General features: G+C 34.3%; 1 protein-coding gene across 1 annotated transcript in view; it reads right to left on the bottom strand.

The window, feature by feature from the left end:
- The window catches only part of LOC133516160 (angiotensin-converting enzyme-like protein Ace3), a 218,025-nt gene that overhangs the window by 88,669 nt on the left and 105,752 nt on the right, over nt 1–23,604 (bottom strand). Inside the window, exon 3 of the mRNA XM_061848939.1 lies at nt 5,298–5,329. The gene's annotated coding sequence lies outside the window, so the exon portion shown is untranslated. The remainder of the gene's footprint in view (nt 1–5,297; nt 5,330–23,604) is intronic.

Raw genomic sequence — 23,604 nt, 5'->3', positions numbered from 1 at the left:
TTTAGTGAGTTGAATGATTAATAGTTCTTAAAAACACTTACATATTCTTATACATTTCTTTACTTATATGTTTTCCGATGTGAAATTTTACTTAGCACATCTTTTCTGCATTGGATTAAACGCAGTTTGTTCGGTTTTCTTTCGAGTATAGTTTCTTGAAGCCAAAAATAGTTGAACACACGAAGAGTTTCAAATAAAGTGCAGCTCATGTTAGAATTTATTTAAAGTTTTCCCGTTTCCGCTTGAACGTTAACAGAACTTTATAACAAGTACAAACACTAATGATTCTGTCTTTATTTATTTTATTTATTACTAAACTCTGTATGTTTAGTACTTATTTTTAACATACGTTAATACTTTTTGCGAGCCCCATGGGCGCACTTAGCTTAAACTTAAAAGCTTATAATTTGTTGTACTTCCTAGCACAGCCTATATCTACACCCTAATAATTTGAATCCATATAATTTTATCGCAATAATACTAAATTACGGCTATAGATAATTTAATGCCAACCTTTTGTTGGTGCTTTATATATGTTACGGGTAATGTTAGAAGGTTAAGTAAACGTAAATTTACCTAGGTATACCTAGTATTACCCAAGTGTTTTGGTTAAAGCCTGAAGATTAAATTAACTTTATTTTGTACTCGGCGTTTACCCAGCTACGGCGTTAGTTCTACCTAACACTGGGAGGTTAATGTCAGAAGTGATGGTGCAACACCTAACATCACCCAACCAGTGTTGGGTGGACCTTGATGTGTACGAGTAGACGCCGAATACAGATTGATGTTGCTTAAATTTTCGGAATTTACCCAAAAGGCTTAAGTAATATAAGTTATACCAGGGTAAACTCGAGTTTAATTAACCTTCTAATATTACCCGTAACATATAAATAAAATCGGAATAAGATATAGTTACGTTAATACCATTTTGCGCTATTGTGATCTAAACAAGAATAGGTTACATCCTCAACGCAGATTGAAAGAACTAATATGGTTTCTCAGCGCGTCACGCGCAGAATTTCATATAACCACGAAGGAAAGGGGACGGTAATGAGACACCCATTTGTCTTCTTTAAGGCTTCACCAAAATATTCCTGAAGTAACGACGTCTTTTCTCATAGCTGACGCGATTTAAAAGCTACCATAAAAATATCAATCTGTTTAGGGATTTTTTACGTCAATCGAATTGAAAGTCATGTGGTTCTTGAATATTTGTATAGATTAAAGCACCACAAATAATGGCTCAAGGGCACCAACGGTGCAGGGGGCTGGTGGTAGAGAGGTGTCAAATATAACGCAATCATTTGGAATTACTGTAATTTAATCAACCATCGATATTAATTGAGGCAGATTATTAACCCTTTGAACGCTTTATGTCATAAACAAAAACATGATTCAAACGCCAAAATCCCGGGCGCAAGGGAGCTAATGTAAACCATACTCGAAAGTGTGAAGGTTACTTTGACAGCGTCCGCCATAACACCTATAGTTGTCCTTGGCGCTGTGGGCACTAGTTACGACGCCTTTAGGTGTGCTTGGCGTCCAAAAGGTTAAACGCATTACTATTATGAACTATGATCCTAGAAAACTTTTACATACTTAGTGTAAAGTTTAATTAAGATACACATACCAAAATTGTATGTACTTCTCTTTACAATGGCACTAATCGTGTTGATGAATTTACGACTTTTAGAACTCGCCACGATGGCTTCCAAATCGTTAGTGATTCCCATAAATTTCCGCCAAGCTCGTATAAGAACCTTTCGACATCGATAGCGAATACCGCTATAAGGAAACCTCAATCTCTATTATTTATAACCAGAAGGAAACATAAAACTGAATGTTTACATTGTACCGATATGAGCATAAAAGGGGCGTCCTACAAAAACTATCATGAAACGCATTACCCTCCTTCTGGAATCGCCGTAATGGGATAATCGTCTCTTTTTGAAAAGGATCTGGATGACGCCTTTTGAATATTAAGGGCTTACAAATTATATACAAACGATTTGGATATAACATAATTCTAGATAGATAACTTTTTATCCTATTAATATTTTTAATGAATTAACAAAACACCGTTTGCACTTATATGATACTTTGATGATGATTTTGCAAAGTTATTTAAGTATTATATGTAGGTATGTTGAATGCTCAGGTCTTGGTAACAAACATGTCATAATATTGCATTTTCAAAGAGTATAGTCTGTATTTTCGTCCTTATTAACATTGCGTGTTGCTTTTATGCAACGTCGAAACTTAAAAGCTTAATATAAGCTTCTTATACCTTAGGTAGGTATATACCTACGTGCGAAAATTCACATACTGGCTGCAACCAACTGTAAGCTACATATATTTACATAATATTATGATATAACCACGTCAGGTAGGTAATCTCTTTGGCTAATAATTTAACCACGTGCTAAACTTAGTACCTACACACAAAATAAAAACTGTGCAAGTACGAGTTGGTTTTACTCGCGCACCGAGGGTTCCGTAGAAACTTTGAATTATCTCGTGTAACTATAAAGGACCGGAAAATCCCTCTTTATGCTTAACCCTATCAATTCGGTAACCTTATCATTCGGTAACCGTATCATACTATTACCTGGTTGTACTGGTAAGTTTATTGAAAGGTTAACCTTAACCTTTAACTGAGTTAATCTCAAAACCCCATCGGGTTATTGTTGAGGGTTTTTATTCAGTTATCTAACCTTTATTATTGGTAGCTTATTGTTTTGCTACATTTAAAGTAGCTTTCTATACAGGCGTATTGCTGATGCATTAACTCAAAATTTGGAGTGGGAGTGGGAGTGGGAGTAGGAGTAGGAGTAGGAGTGGGAGTGGGAGTGGGAGTGCGAGTGGGAGTGGGAGTGGAGTGAAAGTAAGGTCTATCATTTACATGTCTTTACTTGTATCTTGTCGAGTCTGTTGAGATTTAACTTTTTCTTCACACATCTAAATGACCAGATATCTATATAATATACATAATTTAAACCCTAGGCAAACTAAATCTTAGTTACAATAATAGAACGAAACATAATACGTATACCTAACTATTTATAAATCGTTAAGCACCGAACCCGTGATTAAAATCGAGGTTGGCCATCGCCAACACTAGTAAACTAGTATTAGCCCAAAACTAAATGGAGATTACTAACTATAAAACAAACTAGTATTTTAGCTCAAAACCTACAATAAAAGAAATACCTATCACTAAAAAGTAAAAAATAAAATAATACCCCCCCCCCTCCTGTATATAATAATTATTGTTCTTTTCAGTAGGCTGGTTTTTTGAAAGCGATCCCCTTTAAAAAATGAAATATTTGTTGGTATAACGGCAACAGAAATACATCATCTGTGAAAATTTCAACTATCTAACTATCACGGTTCATGAGATACACCCTGGTGATAGACAGATAGTCGGACCGTGGAGTCTTAGTAATAGGGTCCCGTTTTGAGTTCCGACAAACAGATTTCATTCAAATTTTAAAATGCTCCTAACTCTTATAATGTTATAATAATTAAAAATTCAAGAAAATCTAATGTAGGGTTATAGCTGTGGTTGATATACAACAAATTGTGTCAAAATATTTTCAATAATATTAATATCCAGAAAGGAAAATTAGAGCTACTTTGAAAAGGCGATTTTGCGAGGCTCACACTCAACTTTTAGCTCACACAACACAACCCACCGCACCTGAAAACGTTTTTAACTTATTGCTTATTATAAAATAAGCTTATGATAACTAGTATGTCACTTTTCTACAATGGTAAAATATCTACTACAATGTCCACAATCCGCTAACGCATGTATCTCTATCAGAAAGCGATTTTTTCAATTACATTCTAATCTGATAAGATAAATTAATAAAGGTAGGTTCAAATCATCAGTCTTTAATTTGTAGGTACCAAGTATGAACTCGAAAATAGTAAAATAATAATCTATCTAGCCAAAAAATATGAGCTAAACAAGATATTGCTAAAAAAGTAAAAAAAATCGGAATTAGGATAGAATGTTGTTTACTTGCAAACCCTTTTTCTAAAAAGTCTAAACTAGAATTGCTCCGAAATTAACAAAAACAATAGAAACACACAGGTATAAAGATATACAAAGGAACGGCCGCGTTGCGGCTGCGCTCCAAACAATACTATATTCGCTCAATAATATTTTAAATTTTAGCCTAAGGACTTAAAGTGCAATATTGTTTGAATTGACAAGAACGACGTTACCGGCAAAAAAACTTGTTTGAAGTCGAGGCATCAGAGACAGCCCATACCAACTACGGTTATTCAATAATAAGTTGAATATAAGCGTGCGTCAAGATTACAATCGTTTGAACTGGTCCAAAGCCTGTTATGAGTTAACTGAATAGACTTTGGGTTTTCATTTACTCGGGTTAACTCGATCTGATACGGTTAACCGAATAAACAATTAACCGTATCAGAAGGTTTCCGATACGGTTGGGGTTTTTATAACCACTTCTTAAATAACCCTATGGTAAACCCCGGTTAAGGTGATGGTACTTTTTTCACATTATCTTCCATAAATCCTTTTTTTTTTTCACTGCGCAAAAAGAAAAAAATGTTTTGGAATGTAGAATTTCAGCTCTATCAAATGATACCGCACTTGATCTAGTCACTAGACTTTGAAATTTTGCCCCCGCTTGATATTGGACATTTCATTTTTCATTTCATCAATGTGTGTAAGCGTTGTTCATGACTCTTCCAAATTTCAAATCGATAGCTTAAGAGGTTCTCGAAATATTTAGACAAACAAACAAACGACAAACGGACGGACAGATACGCACCATAAAGGTTCCTTGTGTACCTTTTTCGTACGGAACCCTAAAAATAAGTTCAAGGTACCTACGTCTAATATTATATCTAGAAGTAATATGATTAGGATAACTACCATTAAAATAAAATAGAAGCTGTGCGCAATGAGTTTTATGTAATTACTTGATTTAATCATTAGTCTGATGTGAAAGCGAGTTTTTTTATTTCCAATATTTACGTTTACTTCAAGGAAGTGTAAGCTAAGAAGCGCAACTTCCGTCATGAAAAATGTTAGCTAGATACCAGAAATGCAAATGAATTTTCCCCTTGGCAACTTTTCCAAAAAGGATTCATTTTGTTTGATGTCTGTAATGTAAAAAAGGAATTATTTCAGGTTTGTATTCTGTTGACGAAGTTCATTTCTGGCTACCAAATAAACCCTTGGATGAAGTACCAAACTGACTCCAGAATAGAGAATAAATCAGGCTACCAGAAAGGGTCTTTATTTGTGTACTTACTTGTTCAATCAGCTCTGTGTGCTCGTATGTATCTGCGAACAAATAAAGAATAAATTTGAAAAAGAGTATAGAACAAAAAATATGGCGCGTCACGCGAAAATTGCGACGGAAGATTTGGCGATCGCGCGGGTTTTGACGTTTTACATCAAGAATTCTGAAAGTATACCTACTTCTGATTACAATTCTATTGTCAAATCCCTCACTTTAAGGACTAAAATTATACTGCAATGGAATGATGCAGGGTAACGATATACAATTGAAAATAAATGAAAATTAAAATGTTATATATATATATATTTCTATACTTCAGTGATATAATTCTAATAAATGAATATAAATGTTATCATAACCCTTGTCGGATACTGCTAAATTACACAAAAAGTACAAATAAATAATCATGAAACAAGAAGGACAGAATATGCTTAGCTCCCAACTTGAAATCACAGAGCATCCGTTGGGTTACACAACTTGGTTACAACGTCATTACGTTGATTAAATCCTATCTTATTAATTACCCATTAAGCAAGATATTTCGGGTGATACAGAGGATCGGAGGCTAATTCGAACTTACATTTTGATATTTAAATGATACCATTTTGCAATAATTCTCGCATGCATTTCGCTCGTATATACTTGTTCATACATATATTGATGCGAGCGAGACGCAAGGGCGAATGGCAAGAAAACGAAATCATTGTTATACTAAAATATAAATTTGAATTAGCCTCCCGCAATCCGGTTACGGATTTTAAATTTAACTGAAGGACTGTTAAGGGTTGCAGTATTAGCGGTATTAGGAAATTCTAAAGTTAAATTAGATACTTAATTTGCAACGAATTTTAGAGTAGCAAGCCTATTCAAACGTACACTGACATCAGAATGATATTTAAATAATGTTATTTAGCTATCGTGCATCTCGCCCACACCAATACATGTACAAAAAAGTACGAGCGAAATTCACAATATCTAAATAACATGATTCAATTTTAGTACATTTAATACCAAATGGTTTATAATAATCTTGACACGGGCAAGGGCAGCATCCGCTCGGTGTACCCTTTACACTCCTGAGCTTAATTATGGTCGTAGCGCTACGTCGTAGCCGATAACCTGGGTTTCCCGGTATGAAGCGAAAATGTTTCGTAGAGGCAAAACGACAACATGACGTAATTAGCGCTGAATGGGTGAAAGTGTTAAAAGGGAATCTACGTGTTGGCTTCAGCTCTGCGCATCTCCCAAAGGTCCGTAACAACATGTTCCGTGATGGGAAACACCTTAATGCAATAGATCGTGTCATTCACGACGCGTGTCTTGACTCGTATTGTCATAGATTTGACAAATCTGCGCGTCATCGTGGATGACACGAACTATATCTGTTATTAAGGCCTACGATAGCATTGTGCGAGTCGCTATACAACATCCTCAGAATATTTAAAATACTTGACAAACTGGTGAGGATGGTAACTGTCGCAACCAGCAGATGGACTAACGGATCAGTTTGACGTTGTTGAAGCTCCAAATATACAAAGCGGTTATAAGACCAATCCTTATGTACGGATGCGAAGTCTGGACACTAACACAAAAAGAAGAGCGCGCGTTACTGGTAGCTGAATAGATCTACTGCAAAATATTAGGATCCACACGTGGAGAGGGTAGCACCTGGAGACTCCAGAGAAACCACGAAATTGAAGATCTGGTGTCCGAGCCGCACGTCATTGAAGAAACGAAAGCCGCCAGACTCCAATGGCTGGGCACGTAGTCCGGATGGATAATGACGATCGTGCAGTCAGAAGGGCGTACTTTGGAGTACTAAATGGCTGAAGACCGTCTGACCTCAGTGAAATCGGTGCCGTAGACTCGACAGTAACAGCTTTGGACAGAGAAGCATGGCAGTCTTTGGTGTCGGAGGGCAAGATGCAATATCCACTTCGGGGCGTCACGCCACAGCAGTAGGTACGAGTGTAAGTTAGCAAGAGCTGTTATTACGAGACTAATACTTACTAGCAATGTTGATTAAATACATTTTAGGTTTACAAAATTATTGTAAACCTAAAATGATAAAATTTTAGGTACAAGGAGGAGAGGAAATTAATATAGATTTGCATATGTAATAAAAATAACAAAAATATTATCTACGAGTAATAGGAGAGAAGAATAGATTCTGCAATAACGAGATATTATTTTGTAATATTTCATCTCGTTACAATTAAAAAGAACTCCTATGAAGTTGATGTAGTTGTAGTATATAGTTTCAAAATATGTATGTATATTCTAAAACACTATTCCAACCTATGTACCAATTTTTAGAGGAAAAATAACAAATAACAGAATCATATAACCAAGTAACTTAAAATCTAACTCTAAAAAAAATCTTATTATATATTAATCTTAATGTATATTATATTTGTATGTATATGTTATTATATGTATTTTTGTTTGATTTGTTTTTGCTGTTGTAATTGTAGCACTGCTCACTAGCCTTAAGGTTGACTGGTAGAGAATGCCTCGTGGCATTAAGTCCGCCTTTTGTACTGTAAGATTTTTTTCTTTTGTGCGATAAAAATTAAATAAATAAATAAATAAATATAAATAATTAAAAACTATCCCCATGCGACATGGTGCCGTAGACGTTGGCAGCATTTCCTCGTTGTATAGCTATATATATGCTAAAATGACAATTTAGGATTCGGCATTTCTCAGTTTTTTGGCAAGGCTTTTACATATAATGTGTAAAATAATAGCAGTAACGATAATGTAGCTTAAAATAACGTTGACAATCATTTTTAATTGGTTACCAAATATTCCCCTAAGTCTAAGCCTTATAGGTGTTCTGATATTACAATTTAATAAAGATTTGATTATTTTATGATAACTATATTTTCAGACACATAAAATACTTTGTTGAAAGAATTTAATGGAAATGATTCAATGTATGAATCTACCTAATACAAAAGAATGCGATGTTCGTCCATCATGTGCTTACCTCCTGACAGCTTGTAAATAACCTTTCAAGGTGAAGCGTTGTTTGAGGCACTAATCAAAAGGCAATTATCCTTCGCGAGAATTCCTGTTATTCGTAATTGTACTCAGTGACAGGCTATATGATAGACCCTTGAAATGCGATTGCTGAACATTGGAATGTGAACAATGAACATCACTTAACAATAAAGGGCGTATCAATCTAATAGGGTAGGTACTCCTAATGGTTTTTCGGACTCACATTTCAGTAAATGTAAGTGTTTCAGTAAGTGTGTGTAAAGTCAGTACTTTGTATTAAATCTGGTTCAACATTAACTCCTCCAATCATTCATTCTGCTTTCTGATTCGAGTTCATTAGCACGATTATTATGAAAAAAATGTTTGACACAACTTGGTAAATAAATAAAACTACGTGGTCTTATCTGTTAGGTAGTAATATGTGATTTAGGATCCACGAAATATAAAAATAAAACAATAGAAATTAAATAAATATGACGACCGGTTTGGCCTAGTGGGTAGTGACCCTGCCTACGAAGCTGATGGTCCCGGGTTCAAATCCTGGTAAGGGCATTTATTTGTGTGATGAGCATGGATATTTGTTCCTCAGTCATGGGTGTTTTCTATGTATTTAAGTATTTATAAATATTTATATATTATATATATCGTTGTCTAAGTACCCTCAACACAAGCCTTATTGAGCTTACTGTGGGACTTAGTCAATTTGTGAAATAATGTCCTATAATATTTATTTATTTATTTATATGAATTACCATGAAAACTCTTATCGCCAATACGCGCACTTCCACAAACACAAATTTCAAAAGACATTATGAGCCTTCGCCCGTTGCGATAACTTGAACTTGATAGTAAAAAAAAGTATTGTCGAAATTACATTTCACTTTTTACTTTTGAAGATAGTGCCATCTAGCGTCATGTAGTCGAGCCAAACAAACACTGAATTTCGGCTACTCCACAACAGATGCCGCAACTAGCGGTTATGCTATCTCATTTACACTAGTACTTTTTGGGTGTTTTCGTCACACTGACTCGAGAAACGAGAGGTAGTTGAGATATTCGAGAAATTCTGATGAGTAGCGTTAAATATATATTGTTCTTTTTGTATTTAGATACAGTTTGTTTTTTGTATTTACTTATGTAAAAAAATATTAATAAAAAATTAATGAATTAGATTTACCAATGGTATGAAATGCCTCCATTGGTGATATTTATTTGTTGTTCGGCTAGTGTTTTTGCAGAAGCAATACGGAATTTAGAACGTGTAAGTTTCACGGTTAAGCATCAGAGCGAACCACAGTGATTCCGCCGTAGGTCATAAATCAAAAAAGGTCATGAGCGCACCCTGGCCTAAAAGGTTAGTAAAATTATTCACTAATAGACAATTCTATCAAATACTATAAATGTCACAATAATAAATTGCAATTACATTTGTGCAACGAAAGTGATAACATCTCAACCTTCATTAGCAGTGCTGTGTTGGAATTTTATACAAATTTTCTACGGGAGGTCTATCGTTTCGTAAAAAATATTCTTAACTACGAATTCAATTAGAGTTATACTTTGATGCCGACCTGTGCCGCACTAGAGGCATGCCTCATTTTAAAGATCTAAGTATCCTTAATAAGAGCTGTAGGTTTCATTCTCGTCTGATGTCAACTTTTCTAGTTATTGGGGTGTCAACGAATAAGTGTCGTTGGCCAAAAATAATGAGATTTCTTTCTAACATGTTAATTTCTTTCTTATAGGTATTATTTTGAAATGTGCTATTCCAAAGTTTATTTTTTTCGATATATGGCACTCCAAACAAGGCACTGAAAAAGAAAATGTCAACATGTTCTGGGTACTTTGACTGGAATGTCACTTAATTTCGAGAACATTGAAAATATTGACATGAAGATTTGAAGCGATAGAATTAGGAATTAATGCAAACGATTTTAGTGTTATTGGAAAAAGACTTATGCTAGTAAGTCTAAATTTATAGAAAAATAAATAGCTGCTGGACTATTCTTCAATGTTTAAATTCGGGATATAAGATTGATTCAAAAAAGTTTAACGATTTCGCTATAGAAACTGCTCGGCAAGTAGTTAATGATGTTGATATAAACTGGTATAAAATGCCCGCTTCTGTCCACACAGTTTTAATTCACGGTGCTGATATCATAAAGCACAGTTTGTTATCCATAGGGGAGCTATCTGAAAAAGCAGCTAAAGCGAGGAACAAACACATTAATGCATTTCGACAAGGGCATACACGGAAGATGAATCGCGTTTTGACAAATACAGACTTGATTAACAGGCTTCTTCTTTACTCAGATCCACGTATATCAAGTCTAAGAAAGTTACCCACAAAACAAATGACTCTTATCAAAATCTGTAATAGAATTGTTATCTTTAAATAAGTAAGTAATTTTAATGCTCGACTGTTATTTGTTTTATATGATAATATTTGTATAGTTTTGTGTTTATTGACTATGAATTATATGATTTATTATTATTATCTGTTTGATTTGATGTTATTTTTACAACTAGCGACACTTACTTCCACTTTCTGCCACGGACATAGCGTATAAAATGATTTAAATTCAATGTCGAAAACCAGATTACTACAAGGCATTTCTAGACTAAAAAAACTTTTTTTTTTTGTAATAATATATTCCCAATAATGATTATATTTCATTTTTTATATTTATTTTACGGTATTTTAACGTTTTGAGTAGAAAAAAAACCTCTATTTCGCGGTAAAGGTATTTATGGCCGCCCTTGTATGGGAGCGGAATCACTGTGCGAACTGACAACTTTAGTCATCCCGATTCGAACTTTAAGATACGTCAAAAATTTCCTAAAGATACGATATGGATTGGATATGTCGGTGTTAAATGTGACGTTTTTATTTGAAGACACGTCACTTTTGACACTGAAATATCAAATCCATATCGTATCTTAAGCAAAATTTTTATGTATCTTAAAGTTAGAATCGGGCCGACTGTCTATGATAAAATGAACATTTATTCTGCATAATAATAAAAAATACTATGATTAAAAATACTGCATTTAACGAATCTTAATATTGCGACAAGCTCCAAAAGTACGTTACGATTCCATTTATAGTTTTTTATATTGAAAGTTTTTCTATAAAATCCAAATATAGGTACAGTCAAGTGCAAAAATATGTATCGAAAGAATCGTCTCATAAATATGGTACTACGCTCTTATTACACTGGAATAAGATGCTATGGGACATATTTTTAAGTAAGATGTGTACACCCATATTTTTACACTTGACTGTACTGAAATTCCAAATAGTTGACTTTTGGCGATTTATTTGAAAAAGCATACTTCCTGTAAGTCCCTTCCAATTTGAACCTTAAATCGCTGATATTTGAATTCTATTGACACACCGTGGTTCATAAATCGTACTACTCTAATTCCTGTAAAAGGATTAAAGTGGATTTTCAGAGCTATAAACAAAAAGTACATTAATAAAATTCACCTGACCGGATTTCCAAAACCACAAAACAAACCGTCATAATAATATGCTCGTAAATGGCTATACTGCGAATTATTTGTGACTTTTGGTATACCTACTACATATTTCCGTCACGGGTGCGTTTTTTTTAATCGGTTATTGTTTCTATGGAAAAGTGGTAATAACCGAAATTGAATTATACTGATTTTTTTATCCTGCTCGAAAAAAAATCGTAACTCGACTTTTTCAAGCCTAATCGTTTGAAATTCAAAGTTTAGCATAAAAATGATGGGCAAGACACATTTCAATATAAAAAACGCACCCGTGCCGGAAATTTATAGTATGCCAAAAAATCACTAATAATTCGTAGTATAGCTATCTCCTAGGATAATAATATTTCGGTTTGTTTTGCGGTTTTTGAAATTAATTGATTTTTGTCCCTGCTCCATACATTTTTTTCCAATAAAAATCATCATCACACTCTTTATGCCAAATTGTCCCAAATTTAAAAGTTACTACAACAATGCTAGGCTTTGTAAATAACAACTTTCGTTTCAATGCCAATGGGAGTCTAATTTCAGCCCACAGTGCGCCGCAGTTTTTTTCGCCTCAATGTTCATTTACTATTTTCTTAAATAATTCTTTTGGCCATATTTTACCAAATATGGCCACCAAGTTGTATTACGTTACTAGTTCATCTTTCAGTCACTGACTTTATATGTGTACCAAATGTCAACTCAGTCGGTATAGTAGTTTCGGTTCAAATGGGCTGTGACAGCCAGACAAACGTACCAGTGATCCTATAAGGGCTCTTTCTCTTGAGCTTGGCTTCTTTCTTTTGAGTTATGGAACCATAAAAGATATTTAATATGATATTCCAGTACCTCAAGTATAAACAAATCTCAGATGGTGATTAGATAACACAGTACAGAACGTAAACAGTGTTATTGTTCGACATAACTCTTGGTTACGGTATCGTATCGTAAAATATGGGAGAAGCTCACTGAACCCGCATTTCTGGCTGAATTCCAAAGATTATGTACTAGTATTGAAAGCGTGGCTTTGCGTAACCTCATCATTTTTCTTCATCACCAGATACGGATACCTACATTGTTTGCAAATTTGCAAATATTCAGTATGTATGTATGTATTTATTTGCAAAGAATAAGTAGTTACAAAAGTGTCTTAGGTGGTAAGTGACAATTGGTTGCTTATTCTGTTATTTGTACTAAACAGGTTGTACTAGCATGCAAAAATCTTAAAACTACTACAAATCTGGCTGTATATCTTCAGAGAGGAAATCTTTTACACTGTAATAGCTTTTATCAGACAATAGCTTCATTAGTTTCTAAATCTATGTACAGGCAGTTCTCTTATAGATTTTGGTAACTTGTTAAAAAGTTTCATGCACATCGAAACAGTGATTGGAATATAATGTTGTCCTGGGAACACAATTATGGACCAATTACCTACCCTACCCTACCAATTATGAACCAGTACCTACCGTATAATTTTTTTTTCACGTCAGCAGCTCGAACAAGGGTAATTTGCTGCTTAAAAACAGACAAAATAACATTCAAGTGACCTTTATATCGAATGTCATTTCAAAGTGCGGAGCCTAATACAAGTTCGAAATATTTGGATTATATTGTCTTTGTCCATTTCACGTCATTAGCAAAAAGAAAGAGACAAAAAAGTTCATACGTAATGCAAGGGTCTTGACGGTTTATTATAATAGACCCCCGAAATAAGTCAGACCGCATCGTTCCAAAATAGCCTACGAGTCTTCATTCGTAATAATTAATGAATGAACTAAAGGTTAAAATTTTAATAAAAACACCATATTTAACGTATTTTATTACACAATCAAAATCAAAACAATGAACTTATAAAAAATTACGCAATTTTTACGCAAAGTAAATAATTCTACTTTTACCGACCACTACTAAGGTTGACAAATAGTAGTCTCCACAATTCGGCCCGTATCTTACAAAGTTTTTTTTTTACAAAAAAAAGTTGTCGATTGAACTGTCAATTGATGTTCGTTATTTCATTATTTTGGTATTATTTTATTGAAATTTGTTTCTTTTTGTTTTATTTTGGCAATTAAACTTAATTGTTAGAATACCTTCAGGAAACGTGAGTGAAATAGTGATGAAGACGGATTACATTTTTTCAGGTTCTATTTTTGCCTTCCAAATATGTTCTAACTGCCGACGTGAAAAAATTTGTGTGCTACAGAGATCAAAGTTATTTACACGCTTGCACGGGACTCAAAATAAGCGCTAGAATAAATATCAAACTTTGCTCTCTTGTTATACAAATAACTATTTTCTACTCCTCGACTGTAATGGTTGAATTAAGATTTCGTATACCAAACTGTAATTGGGTACTTTTCATGGATGGGCTCCCAACTCAACTATAATATTCATTTCGAAACGGTTTAGTCAACTATAATGAAATGGACCAATCACAGCTTTCCGCGGTCAAAAGGACGAAACAAAACGATAGCTCAAATTATTTATTTATTTATTTATAGTAAAAACAATTGCTTCATAAGTCATAAACGCACATGTGACCCCTTAATATAGCAACATCCATAGACTACGTAAACAGCTTACCATTGCTTATTAGTCTCCATAGGCTACGGTGGCCAAAATCGAGAAAAAACTGTCTAAAAATTGAATTTAGCAAGGAGCGAGTACCAGGGCCCCATGAGTTATGAGAAGGTGTCGTTGACCACACCGCCGGGTCCCGGCGGCCGGGCCGCGTACGTGTATGAAGGTATCTCGGCTGCTCGCGTATCTTAAATAGATGTATACTTTTGGCTTGTTTACCCGAAGATTTTATTAGTTTAAAGGATTATTTTTATTGACTCGTGGAAAAAGTATTGTATACAATAGTGATATAAGTAATCAAGCTTTTCAATCTCGTAGCTCACTTTGGAAACTCAGCAAGCTTCGTTGTTACAACACGGTACTCGACTAAAAAGCTCTCTATTATATCACGACTGTATAAAATACTTTTATATGCGATAGAGGTAAGTATTATTTGGTAAAAGAAAGGGTTTTTAAAATATTCATAAAAATACTATTCAAAATCAATCCTTTTCCTTGCCCGCCTTTTTGCCACGGCTCCTGGAAGCCTAACGCCCGCTTGGCAACTAATCCCAAGAATTGGCTAGGTACTAGTTTTCACGAAAGTGACTGCCGTCTGACCTTCCATCCCAGAGGGGAAATTAGGCCTTATTGGAATTAGTCCGATTTCTTTACGATGTTTTGATTCACTGAAAAGCGACTGGTAATATAGAATGCATATGACTTCCGAAAAACTCAAAGCATGAGCAGGGGTTTGAACTCGCGGCCTTCGTATATAAGTAATGAAAGTCACATGCTCATACCGCTAGGCTATCAGCGCATCTAATTAAAATCAACACCGGTCAAAATCATAAACCGCCTTTTGCTTTGCCTTATTTGGGTAATTAATAACTAAGAGCTTAACATGTTCATAACTACAAATACGCACTCACAAACTAAAATATTTCTGCTTACAAGCAGTACAAATACAGATCTTGCATTACAACAAACTTTTTTTTTAATACTACGTCGGTGGCAAGCAAGCATACGGCCCGCCTGATGGTAAGCAGTCTCCGTAGCCTATGTACGCCTGCAACTACAGAGGAGTTACATGCGCGTAGCCGACCCTAACCCGCCCCCCCCTCGTTGAGCTCTGGCAACCTTACTCACCGACAGGAACACAACACAAGCTTTCGAGATTGGTCCTATTCCGATTATGGTATAGGAACAAGTACTTTGAATGCTGCCGCGGCTATCTCGATAGTCCCTAATAACAGATTGTTACATCAAATACTGAACTAGGTATCGGTTATTGTGTGAGCTGCCTAAATGATATTCCTGTTTCAAATTACATCGCCCTAAACAAGAAACTATAGTTACGGTGAGCAAGTTTAAATTGGTAAAATGTCCTAGTTTGCACAAACTATCACAATTATAATTAAATTTAACGTTATAATGTTTATTACGACGTAACAGAACAATTACAGAACTTTTGATTGAAGATGTTTTTCTTAATAAAGAACCACAAAGTCACGTACGACTATTACGAGTATAATAACGTATCAGACTTTCAAAGGCCTGATAGATTTAATTGTTCTCGGTTAATTGCTTGCGATACTTGTTAGCGAGCAAGCCATTTTGTTATCAGCATCGTTCTTAGATCATTTATTAAGAAACAATGTTTTAGATATTAGTGGACTTTTTTATTCTACCTTATTGGAACATCTGCACGTTAATTTTGTTTTGTGGATACATAATAAAAAATGTTGTTTGTTAAATAATATTGCACGTTATTTTAAGATATCTCCATTTCTCGAGTACTTTAATTGGTACGAGTAGCTTCGTCATCAATAGTGTCATCGAACTAATGCCAAACTGGTGCCAGTCAAGGCTGTGAACCAACGTAAAATTCGAATAGGTACCGGCGGATCACAATCACTCTGGGGAGAATGCCAAAAAAGTGGTTGCGCCTGGATAAAGTCTGGCAGGTTCTATGTATGTGTTTATGTAGTAGGTGGATAGATCTATAGATAGGATACTCATTAATTTACGTCGCAATAAAAGAAACAATACAGAAAAACGATTAATATCGGGTGTAATGCAAAACCAAATCTTACTGATGAGGGTAATCAGCTTAGGAAATCTAGTTATACCTTTTTCAGTAATCCAATAGCGGAAGTTCTCGGATAAGTTTTATAGATCATTATAACATAGCAGCAGATTTATAGCAAGGAGGGGGGGTAACTAAGATGACAATCGTTCATCACCAAACGCATAGAAAAAAAATATCGGGATGACAGTAGATACGGAAATTCACGTGACTATTTTCATACATTATTTAAGTTTTGATTGGCGTTTTCTATCAACAATTGATATCTTGGCGATCAACGTTTTATTTTAAATAGCGCATTCAAATTTATACTACGGAATGAGCACTTCATAATACTAGCCTTTATCGACGCCAAACCTACGGGAGGTGAACGAAAAGGTGTTTCCGATTGTATTATCGTTGTGAGACAATCTATGAATGGGTGGGTGGTTACCTGGAGGTATTATATCCAGGAATACAAAATCAGAATAGTGTTATATCTTATAGATCTGAAAATGCCAGTACTGTTTTATTCTATTTTAAATCGTTCTACATTGTTAATTGAGAAGAAGAGCTCGGGTTTGAACGATTAAAATGCAGCCACAGCTTTTCTGAGTACGAGTAGGTAAAATAGGTTACCGACGCAATAATAACGTATTACGCAATCAATCTCAGATCAACTACTAAGAACAACGTCGGCATCTGTAAATCATTATCTCTACCTAATAAAAATGCTTCAAAGAGTGCCGCGTAAGGCAGAGATCGTACGAATTATAAATAGTGATTCACTAACTACGAGATGTACGCTTAAACAAATAACGAATACAACTACACTTCCCGCGTAGTTTGTTAATTTCCGCTTGGTAGGACGTTGCTAATTGCTTTCGTAACTGTTTTTCATGTTTAACTTTACAATTCCGGCGTAATTATGCAGAAAATATTAATGCAGTTTATATAGTTTTGTCACATTCATCAGAGTTGTGCTACTTGTGGACAGAACGAAATAATTTGTGATTTGCCCCAATAGGTAATGTATGCATAATTTTAGTGCAGTATAATGCACGATTTCATAGGTCCACCCGCAATCCTGACGTCAGAATGGCGGGTGGACCTTTTTTGTTAAATATCTCGTTTTAGGGAGAGGTACACTGGCTTCTATTAAAGGTACACCGAGGTATACCGAAGGTACAATATATTTATAAATAATTCGTTCAATTTTGCTGAGGTCCACCCGCCATCCTGACGCTCACTTAATGAAAACAAATATGAACATTTGCTTGCAATCATTTATTCTTTAATCTCTTATCAACACATCCATAGGCGTAGGTTTTTAGGGTTCCGTAGCCAAATGGCATAAAACGGAACCCTTATAGATTCGTCATGTCCGTCTGTCTGTCCGATTATGTCACAGCCACTTTTTTCCGATACGATAAGAGCTATACTGTTCAAACTTGGTAAGTAGATGTATTCTATGAACCGCATTAAGATGTTTACACAAAAATAGAAAAAAAAAAACAATAAATTTTGGGGGTTCCCCATACTTAGAACTGAAACTCAAAAAATCTTTTTTCATCAAACCCATACGTGTGGGGTATCTATGGATAGGTCTTTAAAAATGATATTGAGGTTTCTAATATCATTTTTTTCTAAACTGAATAGTTTGCGCGAGAGACACTTCCAAAGTGGAAAAATGTGTGTCCCGTCCCCCCCCGTAACTTTTAAGATAACAGAATGAAAAATCAAAAAAAAATATATGATATACATTGCCATGCAAACTTCCACCGAAAATTGGTTTGAACGACATCTAGTAAGTAGATTTTTTTAATACGTCATAAAATTAAAAAAAAAATTTTTTTCATCAGACCCATACGTGTGGGGTATCTATGGATAGGTCTTTAAAAATGATATTGAGGTTTCTACTATCATTTTTTTCTAAACTGAATAGTTTGCGCGAGAGACACTTCCAAAGTGGAAAAAAGTGTGTCCCCCCCCCCTGTAACTTCTAAAATAACAGAATGAAAAATCTAAAAAAAATATGATATACATTACCATGCAAACTTCCACCGAAAATTGGTTTGAACCAGATCTAGTAAGTAGTTTTTTTAATACGTCATAAATGGTACGGAACCCTTCATGGGCGAGTCCGACTCGCACTTGGCCGCTTTTTTTAAGTTAGAGATTCTCCGCTGACAAGAGCCGAAAACAAATTACACAGCGCAGTTATCTTAAGCCGACATCGCTTGACCGGTAATTTAATTATCCTAAGCCATCTTAATTTGGGAATCGGCGGCATACTTAAGCAACTTATCAGTTAAAAGATCGTGTCACCCCTTATCTTGTTCTCTTAGTCGAAAATGTAACTACATATTATATATTTTTATTGATTGATTATTTATATTCTTTATATTATTAGCATTAACAATTTCCTTTATTTAAAATACTTCATAATAAGGAGGATAAAACCGTATAACAGGTAAGTTTACTATAAAATATATATATGACGCTGTGAATATATTTATGAAACATAAATTAATAATGATTATTTAATCAAATTTCGAACAAAAATGTAAAAGACCCACTCAAATCTTACTTCCTATTCAATTATTAAATAATCAAATATAAAACTCCCGTGATGCTCCAATATAACACAATTAGTTTAAACGGGTTACTCACGTATTAAGCCGCATAAACGCTCGACACTGTAAACGTCGCGCTCCGTGATAAAGATCCTCTAAATCCTCTAAAATTAGATCGAAACATGTCGAACATTTATTGGATGTTCGACTTAGACCGTCAGCAGACGGAGCAAAGCGTAAGAGACACGTAATCGTATCGTAATACGCGCGTAAAACGAGAGCGCTACGAGTACGAACAAGTTCAAACAAGTCCGCACACGATGCGTTGACGTAGCGAAGCGTATGAGATTTCCATCGTCAATGCGACAGGCGTAGCGTAATACAGGCGTAAAAAACAAAACAAACATAATCAAATAATAATAAATTTTCTTCGTCTGACAAGAAAGTCAGAATCGTTGATACATCCGCCGAAGATGTACGACGCCAGTGACGCCATGATTTCAAGATTTTCAAGAGATTTCACTCATAAAACGATTACGCATACGCGACGCTTGGTGCCCAGAGCCCCTAGTGTAAATTTATTCGGTAGCGAAACGTAACGTACTCGTTTGCTTTGTCTCATTTTGTATGGGATTTAGAAGCAGCGCGCCAAGCGGGAAATCCCATATAAAATGAGACTTAACGCAAACGCGTACGTCACGTTTCGCTGTCGAATAAATTTACACTAGGGGTACAGAACTCTACGCGTCTCGTACTCGTAATGTTTGTACAATACGCTTACGCTTCGTGTGCTGAGAGCCTTAATATTTTGAATATAATATTATTTTGTGACTTGCTATGACATCTTTCAAAACGTACTTAAAAGGTTATTTCTTCCTTCAAGACGACGAGAATTAAAAAAATCTAATTTGATATATAGTTTGGATATTACGTTGTAACATAATTATAGTTCGTAACCACTTACAATGTTGCAGCTAAAAATAAGAGACGTGTGTGAGATACGTATTACAAAGAACAATCACACTTACATTTTCACGTCCAGTTGCAAAAATGTTCACTTTAGTTAAGATAAAACGTATTTCTAAATAATAAGTTAAGAACTACCCTTCATCAATATTTCGTGACCATAACTGTCAGAACATAAGTAAGGTGAACAACAAAGTATTTGTGATAATTAGCCATGATTAAATTTAAATTAGTTTGCATTAATTATTCTAAAATAAATGAATTTAAATATAGCTAATACATTTGTTAAATTCAATTTAATACGCTAACCGGATGTGCGGTAATCTTAACTGACTATTTTATTATTATGTCCAAGCTAATAATAAATATGTAAATATATTTATTATTAGCCTTCCTAAATTCCTAAAGATTTATTTAATAATTTTCGTATGAATTATATTTGCTATATTTAATTATTATCATAACCGGATGTGCAGGAAATATCGTAGTTTGTTTGTCCCACCAAGAAGTGGTGGAAGGGGCACAATCTAAGCAAATATAAGCGGGTGTCTGGGACAACGAACCAAGTTAAGTGTCAATTTTATATTTTTATTATTCGTGATTTTATGACCTGTTATAAATCTTTTTGTGTGATTTATTTTTATTATGGTCGGATGGTATGTACGTTACAATATTTAATGTGAATATAAACCTTTAATGACATAATAAGCGTGATTTTTAATTCGTTTCTTATTACTATGTAACGTATATTCCAACTGATTATTGTGTAAGATATCATATAGGTACCTTACGCTATTTGCTCACTTTTGTTATTGCTTTAAATTATGTCAAGTGAGTACGTTAAGGAAGCCAGTACCTAATAATAAGCCACCATTTTATAGCGATTATTATGCAGCGTACTTACTTGACTAATTTAATGATACAGTATTAAGATTTTGTGAATGATGTGATAACAAGGCGGATTATGTAATAGATCAAATGCAGTAAGTTTACAATATACTTTTACTTATATTTGTTATTTTAAATATACTACTTTATAGCTAAATACTGAATAATAATCATGTTTACCCTTTCTATGTTTTTCATATCCTAAACCTTGTAGTCGTCCCTATAAATATACTTACATCACTCTCAGCTTTAACAAGCTGGTATTAATTAATTAATGCACTACCGTCTTAGTTCCAATTTCATTAATATAAATTAATTAGATAAAATATATTTTTAGTGGTGAAAGAATCTTTACCTGATGCCTTTTTATTAATAAATCTAACACGTGCGTTTATAAATGACATTTTTTTTTCTTACCCTCGTATCGTATAATCCTTCTAACGTTTTAGGTTTAACCTATATTAAAATTTCTTTAAATTAAGCTTTGAAATCTTTCTGGAGTAAACCTTGATTTCCCTGTGGAATCCATTTTATGTATACCGTTTGGTAGAAAAATATTTTGTTGTTTAACTTGTGACTTTTACCTATTTACTAAAAATATCACGGTATTTTGGAAATACCTACAGGAAATTGACTTTCGCTCACAAAGAACTAACAGATAGTTATTCTATAGTGAGAGTAAATTACTTTTTCTTTCAAAGAAGCTTGGCCAGTCTACCATTAAGAAAACTGAATAACTTTTACCGTAAGTTGTCTTGGGGTAAGTTGCGCGTCAATTTCTGCTTAACACGAAGGGTTCTTGAAGGTACTCTTGTAAATACATACATGCAAATACATTAACTCCTGAAATCATAACTTATTCCTATAAGTCGGGTAGAAATAATAGGCAGTATTTACAGAAAATAAACGGAATTAGTACTTATTTATTACTAATTTGCCCTTTTGCCGTGCTAATTCAAAAGGACGCATGTCCAAAAAATCTATTTTTATTTTTTAGATCAGTACCCCTAGTGTAAATATTTTCGACAGCGAAACGTGACGTACGCGTTTGCGTTAAGTGTCATTTTGTATGAGATTTTTAACTTTCCAAAACGTCCCGCTTGGCGTGCTGTTCAAAAACCCATACAAAATGAGACTTAACGCAAACGCGTACGTCACGTTTCGCTATCGACTAAATTTACACTATGGGTACAGATATGAATGCATCTTTTGTTTATTACAAAAAACATTTTTGCTAGAAATATTTATCAAAATCACTTCATTTTTAACTGGCTTACCAGTTAGACTCATGTGTTAGTTGCTAAGCAAATAGTCCTTATCTCCATTTTACTAATGACTTAAGGACGCATATCTAACATGCGTCTTTATAGATTAGTGAACGCGATGAATTAACTCAGAGTGAAGGTAGACGGATAAAACGGTACTTTATTTCATCTGCGTAATATATTGTAATTATAATTTGTAAACACCAGAACACATAACAGAAGATAGAAGGCTTGTAATTAATAATGCTTATTGGAGTATGAAAACTGACACTGAGCGGAAAAGTTTTATTTTGAACAACGTTTCTTGTGTCCCAATTAAGCTAAGGAAAGTTATAGCAGATGATAATGTATTCAAAGAAAAAAATACCAATACACTCTTATGGATGAAAATGATGCGCCACACGTGGTATGCTAAACATTTTTTTATGTCGACCCTCGGATATGACACAAGCAGTGACAAATTTTGAGAAACGTCAAAGTAAATCTGGACAATGTCGTTCCACCTGTTGATAAATTATTTTATTAACCTTTAATTACCCTTAACAACTTGTTTACGCTTGTTTTATTACAGAAAAATCAAACCAACCGCCTTGAGAGTACTCCGAATATTAAATCATAATTTTTCTTCTAGCGCCTAAACTATTTAGCGGATTTCAATAAAATAGACATCAGTAGATCCACGAGTACACGAGTACTACGCAATACAAAGTTACTAAAATTAGCGGAGGAAAAATAGATTTTAGGTCTTAAATGGGGTTCAAACAATAGTGACAGTAATCAAATTTGACAACTACAATTTTTGGGATCCCTGTTTGCGTGTCTTAAAATTTGAGCTTTGGGGATCACGAGGATCAGACGGCACAGGAAAAACTATGCAACTTTTTTTGTTTTTTCTTTTATCTCCATAGCTATGAATGAATGAATATTATGTAAGGCGAAGTGAAAGCTTATTCAATTTCACACAAAAAATGTTTACAACACTTTGTCCCTAAAACGAAGCTATCTCATGGAAATATGGCTCAGAAGTCAAAAAGTTGTACCACTGACGTTTTATTCAAATAAAACTCGGAAAAAATAAATATTTGTAATTTTTCTTAACTTTATACTTAAAAAAAGGGGCCTTTAATTTATATACATACCAAATTTCATGACTGTTCTAGAGATTTCGAGGTTGGTCTTAATCCGATTGTGCTAAATATCAATAGTCAAATTAGGTTACGAAGACTGTGAGAGATGATAAGAATTTCGCATAAACATCAAAACTCATATAAGTAAATGGCTTTGAAACCTGCCAGTAGTGGAAGCTCTTATGTTAAAATCTGCCAAGACGAGCAAACTGGAGCGCAAGGGCACTACCTACCTTTTCTCGAAGCGCTTCGTCGTTTTTTTTAACCCTCATAACTTGGGTTTTGGATTATACCAGATTCAACAAAATTCTAGGGATATCATGTCAATAGTAGAAGTCTACTACTACAGGAAGTACT

Source organism: Cydia pomonella, chromosome 3, assembly GCF_033807575.1.
Source record: "Cydia pomonella isolate Wapato2018A chromosome 3, ilCydPomo1, whole genome shotgun sequence".
In the NCBI taxonomy this organism is placed as follows: Eukaryota; Metazoa; Arthropoda; class Insecta; order Lepidoptera; family Tortricidae; genus Cydia; species Cydia pomonella.
This window is presented reverse-complemented; position numbering and strand designations above follow the sequence as displayed.